Source organism: Oncorhynchus keta, chromosome 7, assembly GCF_023373465.1.
Source record: "Oncorhynchus keta strain PuntledgeMale-10-30-2019 chromosome 7, Oket_V2, whole genome shotgun sequence".
NCBI classification, from domain to species: Eukaryota; Metazoa; Chordata; class Actinopteri; order Salmoniformes; family Salmonidae; genus Oncorhynchus; species Oncorhynchus keta.
In genome coordinates, this window is record NC_068427.1 from 15333306 (window position 1) to 15343295 (window position 9990).

The following is a 9990-nucleotide window of genomic DNA, read 5'->3' on the forward strand; positions in this document are numbered from 1 at the left end:
CCTAGAATTTTTCAGAGTTCCTACTTGTCTTGAAAGCTCTGTAATATCTGAAAATGTAGCTAGACTTTTACCCGTATATGTGGATAAATACTTCTCCCTCTCTATCATGGATGCCCTGAGCTAACCAACTGGCTTCAATGTTAGCTAACTAGCTAACATTAGGCTATAACTAACAATGTACATGGATTTCTGATGCATAATACTACTACACAGCTCATACAGGTACAGGTAACATTAGATAGCTAGCTAAGGGTACACTTTAACTTGCAATGAAAACAACTTTCTGACAAAATTATCAAATCTCAAAATGTTTCTAGAATCTTACCCGTATACATGGATGGACACGTCTCCCTCTCTGTCATTGATACCATGGTTGTCCATAGTTTGAAGATGTAATCCGGAGACAGGTGTTTTATACAACAAGAACATCCGTGTTCTTGCAATCATAATCTGCTTCCACCGGGCATTGCACTGATTTCAAAACTCGGTCAACTTCTTCCATTACAACAACACTGTTGATCGCCATTTCTTCCCCATCACTGTCACAGAAGACTCCACAATGTCTGGTTAAAGTAATTGTAAATATATCTACAGTACCAGTCAAAAGTTTCGACATACCTACTCATTCAAGGGTTTTTCTTGATTTGTACTATTTTCTACATTGTAGAATAAAAGTGAAGACATCAAAATTATGAAATAACACATAATATGGAATCATGTAGTAACCAAAAGAGTGTTAAAAAATCTAAATATATTTTATATTTGAGATTCTTCAAAGTTTCCACCCTTTGCCTTGATGACAGCTTTGCACACTCTTGGCATTCTCTCTCATGTGAAGTAGTGACGTGCGACATATGCCTAGCTTCCTGAAACGGGTCACATATCTCTCTCCTCCAAATTGCTTGTCAATCACATTCAAAATAGCGGAGTGATCTGTTATTTTCTTTTGTATTTTTTTAGCTGGTTTTGCTATCTTGTTTTGGTCAGCAAAAAATCCAGATGCATGTGTTGATGAAAACACTATGCATGCAAATAAAATATTAGTCATGTAAGCTAATTTTGCTGAGAGCCCTTTGACTAGGCCGTGTAAAAAAAAAACTTAGAGCGCTCCTCGTGCCAAGACCATTAGACATGACTGCAAACTCAGACACGGTAAAACTTTGGCAGGACTAAGCTCTGAGAACCTCTCTTACTCTGGTGTAAAAATATATTACTCCCACTTGTCGAATGGCAAATAAACTGCAGCTAATTTCACTAAAGTGCGTGCTGGCTGAGAGGCCATCTGTAAAATAAGTACTGTTTGACAGATACAAATACTCCACATCTGATGGATTGCCTGGGATGTTTATAAGAAATGTTATTATTTACCCCACCTTTGCTCCTTCTCAAACAAAAAGAATAATAATCTCACATTTCTGAAAACACAGATGATTTGGTGAGGAACCCAAATACCCAGGGGTATACTTGACTGATGGAAAGCTCTATTTCATCCTCAAGTAGGTAGGTGGTTGGATGATTTCTATTGCTCTAAGTTATTCACCAGAAAATGTTTTTTTTCTTTCAAAACCAAGTAAATTAAGTTGTATTAAAGATATTTTGAGGCAAAAGGGAAGTTGAGCCCATGCAGTGCTTTGATGGAATCGTACATGACACACAGCAACATGTTGTGGAAAAACAGCACCTCAGAACTCTGCTGTCTTTTAGAGTTCTGACTCATGCAGCCTTTTTCAAAGCTGGATTGAACAAAACATACACCATGAACACATTTATTTGAAAGGAACTAAGAAATATACTTTGGTTTGAATCAATAATTCCATTCATGTGGTTGCTAGACCACTAAGGTGGTCATAAATGGGGCCTGTGATATTGTGATGGACACCCTGGGTTTTTCAGACCGCCAGGCAGGGTTGCAGCCAGCTACCAAAAAATAATGTGATTAGGCTCAATAAGGCTCCATCCCCCCAACCAGCTAGCTCAGTGGAGTGAAGTGGAGGGTTGTGGGGGTGTTTGCTTTAAGACCCTTACCTGGGTGTTCTCCCTGCACCGGTCACTCAGTGTAGTGGGAGAACGGAGGGCCCTAATTAGATATCATATGAAACATCAACACTTCCCCTAGGCTGCTAAGCTATTCCCCTTCTGGAGGGGAGGTGCTCACTGCCTGTGTCCCTTCTGGTTCCTTTAGTTATTCAGAGAGGGATCGATAGGTGATACCTCGACAAACACACACACACACACACAACACACATAAGCACCTGCACACAGTCCAGATTTCTTTGTCTAAAAATCCGCCTCAATCCAGTCAGGAAAGCTATTTGTCTTCAAGACCCCTATTCCCTTGGTCCCCCCCACACACACACAGGGTGTATTTATTTCTCTACCTGGATGTTCTCTCTAATCTCTTAATGCGTACAGTCCTCAGGAGACACCCTATCCAGTCTCATTAAAGCGTGGTGAGAGGCTTAACTGGAACACAGTCTGCTCATACTCCCCTCTCCAGCTCTCTCTCTTTGTCTGCCTCTCTCTCTCTCTCTCTCTCTCTCTCTCTCTCTCTCTCTCTCTCTCTCTCTCTCTCTCTCTCTCTCTCTCTCTCTCTGTCTCTCTCTCTTTGTCTCTCTCTCTCTCTCTTTGTCTCTCTTTGTCTCTCTCTTTGTCTCTCTCTCTCTCTTTGGCTCTCTCCCACTCTCTTTCTCTCCTTTCCTTTTTACTTTCAAAAGCCTTCAACCTTGGACCTCTTGAGTAAACAGGGACATGTTTTAGAAGTTTGATGGCCATTATTCTCTTCTACTCCACTCTCTCTCCCACTCCCTCTCCCTCAGACTCTCCATGTCTCGTTCTGCATCTCCCACTCTTGTTATTTTATCTTCTCTCTCCCTCTCTTTCCTCTCCCAGAGGCCTAACCTTAGTTCTCTGAGTTATCTGACAATGACTCAGAGGTTTGATTAAAGTTACGCAATCAACACAAATCGATATACTGCGTCATAGCACTATATTAGTCTTTATGAGAGAATGAGGTTGATGATGCTGGGGAGTACAGTGGAGGAACGTGTTGCTCCTGTGGTCGTTTTTAAAGTGCCTGCCGATAAAAGAACTGGAGAGGTTGTTCCCCATTGATTTTACACAGAAAATTCCCTCCAAACGTATTTTTACCTGCTGATAAAGGTACTGTGGTGGAAACTCTGTTTGCAAGCGCAGATACTGGGCATGGAGAGGTAATAAACAGCCCTCTGCACCAGCTAACACTGTTAGCTTTATCTGAGCATAAAATACCTTACAACCCAGTACTCACATACCGATATATCTCATAGAGATAACCTCAAGACTCAACTAAAATGACATACCCAAATCTAACTGCCTGTAGCTCAGGCCCTGAAGCAAGGATATGCATATTATTGGTACACCACTTCATAAAGAGAGACTTCAGACGACAAAACAATATGGCAGCAACACAACATGGCATCAGAACAACCTGGTAGCAGCACAAACATGATACAAACAGACATCAGCAACTTGCAATGCCTATCAACCATCAAGGGTTGAAGAGCAGAGTGTTCCGAGAGCTTACAGTAGTGCGTACTTATCCCAGCTCAACGTTGCAGCTACGTTTCATACTAAGCCTTACGCAGGACTTTACCGAAATTATTACTAGGTCATTTGGCAGAAAAAAAAGGTTTGGGCTTAGATACCAGCAATACCGTTCAGGTATAAAGAAAAGGCAGAAAAAAAGTTTGCGGAAAACGTCGATGCATGAAAGGGATATTACTCCAACCCCCAGCTGGTCTTATTGAATGGACCATATGTTTGACACTACTCTTCTAGTGTGGCCATCAAACTTCTAAAACATGTCCCTAGCCTTGACGCACAGAGTCTTCCTGGTGTTCAACCTTACGAAGTTCTCATGTCACCCCGCTCCACTGGCTTCCAGTTGAAGCTCACATCCAAGACCCTGGGGCTTGCCTACAGAACAGGAAGGGGAACTGCCCCTCCTTACCTTCAGGCAATGTTCAAACCCTACACCCCAGCCCGAGCACTCCATTAGCCACTCCAATAGCCACCTCTTTTTTTTAAAGACATCTGTGATATCATTATTATTATTTTTTGTTGTTGAATTTTACCCCTTTTTCTCCCCAATTTCATGGTATACAATTGTTTAGTAGCTACTATCTTGTCTAATTGCTACAACTCCCGTATGGGCTCGGGAGAGACAAAGGTTGAAAGTCACGCGTCCTCCTGAAACACAACCCAATCAAGCGCACTGCTTCTTAACACAGCGCGCATCCAACCCGGAAGCCAGCCCCCGCACCAATGTGTCGTAGGAAACATTGTGCACCTGGCAACCTTGGTTAGCCTGCACTGCACCCGGCCCGCAACAGGAGTCGCTGGTGCGCAATGAGTCAAGGATATCCCTACCGGCCAAGCCCTCCCTAACCCGGACGACGCTGGGCCAATTGTGCGTCGCCCCACGGACCTCCCGGTCGCGGCCAGTTTCGACAGAGCCTAGGCGCGAACCCTGAGTCTCTGGTGGCACCGCTGGCGCTGCAGTACTGCGCCCTTAACCACTGTGCCACCCGGGAGGCTATTTTGCCACCTCTTGTCTCCTGGCCCTCACACCACTACAGTGGGTCAGCTCCCGCACAGTCCAGTCAAAGCTATTCTCTGTGCTGGTACACTAATGGTGGAAAGAGCTTCCCCCCTAACATCAGGAAAGCAGAGTGCCTGCCTATCTTCCAAAATAATCTTCAAATAGTATCTTAAATACCCCCCCACACCATTCTCTCCCTTTTTTTCCTCTCTGTCTCTCTCTCTCCTTAGTGGACCATTTCTACTTCACTTAGTCTTTATTTCTCTCTCTCTCTCTCTCTCTCTCTCTCTCTCTCTCTCTCTCTCTCTCTCTCTCTCTCTCTGGTCTGCCCTTGGGATGTCCTTTGGGTTATTTATTCGCCCTTTGATGCCCAGACTTCCAGACCCAGCCGGACGATCTGAAGAGCCCCAGAAGGCTCTGTCATTGGAGGAGAGCTATCCCCAATACAGGCCACATCCCCTGGGAGAACCTTTAATGCCAGACCCCCTTGACCCCTCAGAACTCCCATCTCCAAAAAGCACCCCACTGAGCAAAATGAAAATGATGCATTAGGGAGATGAAACAGGTGCAATTGATGGCTTATTCTTTAAAGCTTTTCAGACTGTGGTCAATCACAGGGACCAGAATTAATTGTGTCTTATTTGGGAGGATATGTACGGAGGGGAGGGTGTGTTGGCCCTATGATGGATGTCTCTTTATCCGTCTGGTGTCAAAATGAAATGGAGAAATTTAAGATGAGTACATTTGAATATGGCTGCACCCGGTTGGAGGGGGGCTCAGCTATTCCCCAGATGAAGTAGTTATACAGAAAACAGAAAGGACTAAGAATGGGTATGCACTATGCAGTACTTGCAAGCATAGGTCAAATGTAATGAGATAGTAATCAATAAGAGTGAACTTGCAATTAAAGTAGATACTTGGCCATTAATAAACATAAATACATAAAATCTGGATGTAAAATAGATACACAATTCTGCTCACCTCATTTATTTCTGCAATCTTCACTGTGCATGTGGATATGCTAGCAATATTAATTATATTGCATGATACACATATTATACCCATGTTATGTTTTCATGTTTTTGCTAGTTCCCTTTCAGTCAGTCAACTTCAGTACAACATACTATGGGAAGTTGCACTCTCCGGACTTCAGGTGACGGATATAAAATCATGCCTGATAAGGCCAATGAAATACGCGCCTCACCAGAAGACCCACATTCCACAGATGAAAAACCCCACTTTCCACAGATGAAAAGCATGAGACTCAGATTCATTCCTTCAATTATTCCGCTCTTCCCCTCGGTGTGAACAGGAACGATTCAACCTACTAAAACAAACAATTGGAAAATGAGTCTGTCTTACGTTGCGCCAACTAAACTGTCCTATAGTGGTAGAGCGTGCTCACCTACTTGATGTGCTGAAGTTTATACTTGTTCTTAATAGTTTTCTAATCACGTACAATTAGTTATCTTCAATTTGCTGATGCAATGAGTAAGATGGCTAAGAAAACGACCGACCGAGATCATTCCTCCAGTTATGAGGTTATAATATTTCTCTGAAAGATACTCACGATCTATGTGTAGTTTGTCTCGGCTTGGAGCACACTCAGGCGGCCTTCGTTCGATCCAGTCCATGTACACATTGACACATACTGTGTATAGACTCCCTGGAAAAAGGTGCAGCATTCTTGAGGAATCTTGGAATTACCCATGGCGTTTTTTTTTCCTTTCCCGGATGCCGGTACCTCGGCTGGGACCAGGGTGCAAAAAGTAGAGATGGATTGGAGTGGGGTATGCATTGGCAGCCCGCACCTAACATGGCTCCTGTGCACTCTGTCACCAGTTATGGGAAACTCCTCGAAGAGAGAGGGTGGCCAGGTTTGGTGGGTACCTCCAGCCACCTGTGTCGGCCTTGGTCAAGTACCACCTCTCTTTCAAAACTCGTTGAGGAAGGGTCCGGTCCCACCTCGGTGTTGCCGGTCCAACATGGACTTTCGAGACTGGGCTAGCTAAACAAGTGCTGCATAGCGTGTCAGCCAGGTTGACTAACTCGCCGAAGCGAGCTAGCTATTACTAGCTATTCCTGCCTCCCCACAGTGGAGTTGCTGGGGTAGCACTCTTGTTTAGTTTACGTGGTGTTCAGTTGCTAGGTTATTCTAAAAGGATGTCTAGCTTGCCTAGGCTAACTAGCCTCCTTAACTTCCTGCGAGTGAAACTTACTGGGTTTTCCCTAGTGTTATAGCAACCCCATTCCTAATTTTTTATTTATTTTACCCCTTTTTTCTCCCCAATTTCATGGTTTTCAAGTGGTAGTAGTTACAGTCTTGTCTCATCGCTGCAACTCCGTACGGACTCGGGAGAGGCAAAGGTCGAGAGCCACGCGTCCTCTGAAACACGGCCCAACCTAGCCGCCCTGCTTCTTGACACAACGCAATGTGCGGAAGGAAACACCGTAGACCTGGTGACCGGCCCGCCACAGGAGTCGCTAGTGCGCAATGAGACAAGGACAAACCTTCCCTAACCTGGACAATGTCTCCCGGTCACGGCCGGCTTCGACAAAGCCTGGGCTCGAACCCCTGGTGGCACTGCGATGCACCACTGCGATGCACCACTGCGCCACCCGGGAGGCCCCATTCCTATTATTAATGCCTGGAGTTGGAGGGAGTGGAGGAAGCAGGGTTTGCGAGCACATCCGATGAGTAAGCAGTCCCCCCTGAGCTCTTGGCTGGGGTAACCCCCGGAGCGAGGGGCCTTGGCATGAATTGTAGTGACCAGTGCACCCTTCTGCAAAACAATACTGTGACAACAGTACCGCTAAACAGGGTACTACGTAAGCCACTTGTGCCCGTAGAGGGGCTGGGCTTCATGCAGGCTATAAAGACTCATGAAAGCACATAGTATATTGAAAATCTTGTCCATGTTTGATGCTGCCCCCTCCGTTAACCTGCGTTCCACGGTTTTCACGGGGTTCAAGTGATATATCAATCTCCCCATGGTAAGAGTGATAAATTGGATCTCTGTCTACATGGGAGAGCCCCTCTGCCATAGGTGGCTCATTACTGGGATTAATTGATATACATATTAACTTTATCAAACAAAACATGCATGTATTGTGTAACATGAAGTCCTATGAGTGTCATCTGATGAAGATTATCAAAGGTTAGTGATTCATTTTATCTCTATATGTGCTTTTTCTCTCTCTCTCTCTTTGGATGGTAAAATTGGCTGTGTATTTTAGTGAGTTGTTGGTGACCTAATATGGAGACGACAGGATTGTTAAGAAAAGGATAAGCTTGAGGACAGGCATATTTATTTCATTTATTTTGCAATTTTCAGAAATCGCTAATGTTGCGTTATGGTAATGAGCTTGAGGCTGTAGTCACAATCCCGGATCCGGGATGGGGCGGCCTAACAGGTTAACCTCATGGGGATAGGGCTGTCTACTGCCCCCGCTGGAGTAATTGCGTGCCCATAGTAAACATAATTTTTTGTCAAGAGTTGCAAATATATGCAAAAATATTATTGAATAGAAAACACTCTAAAGCTTCTAAAACCATTTAAATTATGTCTGTATGTAAAGCAGAACTCTCAGGGCAGTCATTCTCCCAAACTCTCTCTTGTCATCATAAAAGTTGGCCCAACTTTGACTTCATCGCTCCCACCCTTCCCAAGCAGTTACAGGTCTGGGAACAGTCTCTCTGTCTTCAGCGCGCTCACGAGAGTCGCGCGCTCATGAGAGTTTTGGCGGGCCGAAACCTTTCGGTCACGCGAAAAAACAGGTCACTTTTATGCGCGCTCTGCTCAGGTCCTGTCTTTTTTCCAAGATCGATTATACAATGCATGTGTTTCTGTTCGTCCTCACGATTGCTGTACACCTTTATAACATGTTAACCAGCTCGGGAGTTTTATTCCTCTGCTGGTAGCGTGACTACAGCTCAAGCTCATTACCATAACGCACAATGCGCAAAAATATTCCTAGAAATATTTAACCTCCACACATTAACAAGTAAAATAGCTCAAATGAAAGATAAACACGTTGTTTATCTAGCCAGCAAGTCAGATTTCTAAAATGTTTTACGGCGAAAACATAGCACATATTTATGTCAAACCACCACCGCAGACATAGCTCATTAGCATAGCCAAGTAGGAAAAAATATGCAATCAACAAACGCAGGATTAAAAGAAAAATAATTTCACTAACCTTTTGAAATCTTCATCAGATGACAGTAATATAACATGTTACACAGTACATTCATTTTTTTTCAATAATATGCTATATATATCCATAAATCTCTGTTTACAATGATGCATCGTTCAAAAAATGCTACCCAAATGTCCTGAGAAATGACGATAGCCCCGGCAGATAACGTCAGCTAACAAGGAATACACATCATAAACTTTGACTAAATATGCATGTTTTACATATGTATAGCAAGATACACTTCTTCTAAATGCAATTGCATTGTTACATTTAATTTTAACGTTACATTTTGCGTTCACTAGACTATAATATGGAGTCGGCGCTCCCCTTAATGACTCCTCTATCTTGGAGTCGACAGAAACCCAAAATGAATACATTAAATATTCCTTTACCTTTGTTATTCTTCCATCAAACGACCTGTAAGGGATTATACTCACCAAATTAGCGTTCAGTTTTCAAGTCTGCGTCTTTCGGTTCTCAAAATAGCCTGATTTTGGTAAAAATGTAGTCAAAATTACATTTACATTTACATTTAAGTCATTTAGCAGACGCTCTTATCCAGAGCGACTTACAAATTGGTGCATTCACCTTATGACATCCAGTGGAACAGCCACTTTACAATAGTGCATCTAAATCTTTTAAGGGGGTGAGAAGGGGATGCATCATGTCAGGTAGTCCTGGGGCATGGTCCTAGGGCTCAGGTCAGCTGAAACTGGAGCAGCAGCATGGCCAGGTGGACTGGGGACAGCGAGGAGCCATCATGTCAGGTAGTCCTTGGGCATGGTCCTAGGGCTCAGGTCCTCCGAGAGAGAGAAAGAAAGAAGGAGAGAATTAGAGAACGCACACTTAGATTCACACAGGACACCGAGTAGGACAGGAGAAGTACTCCAGATATAACAAACTGACCCTAGCCCCCCGACACAAACTACTGCAGCATAAATACTGGAGGCTGAGACAGGAGGGTTCAGGAGACACTGTGGCCCCATCCGAGGACACCCCCGGACAGGGCCAAACAGGAAGGATATAACCCCACCCACTTTGCCAAAGCACAGCCCCCACACCACTAGAGGGATATCTGAACCACCAACTTACCATCCTGAGACAAGGCTGAGTATAGCCCACAAAGATCTCCGCCACGGCACAACCCAAGGGGGGCGCCCCAGACAGGATGACCACAACAGTGAATCAACCCACTCAGGTGACGCACCCCC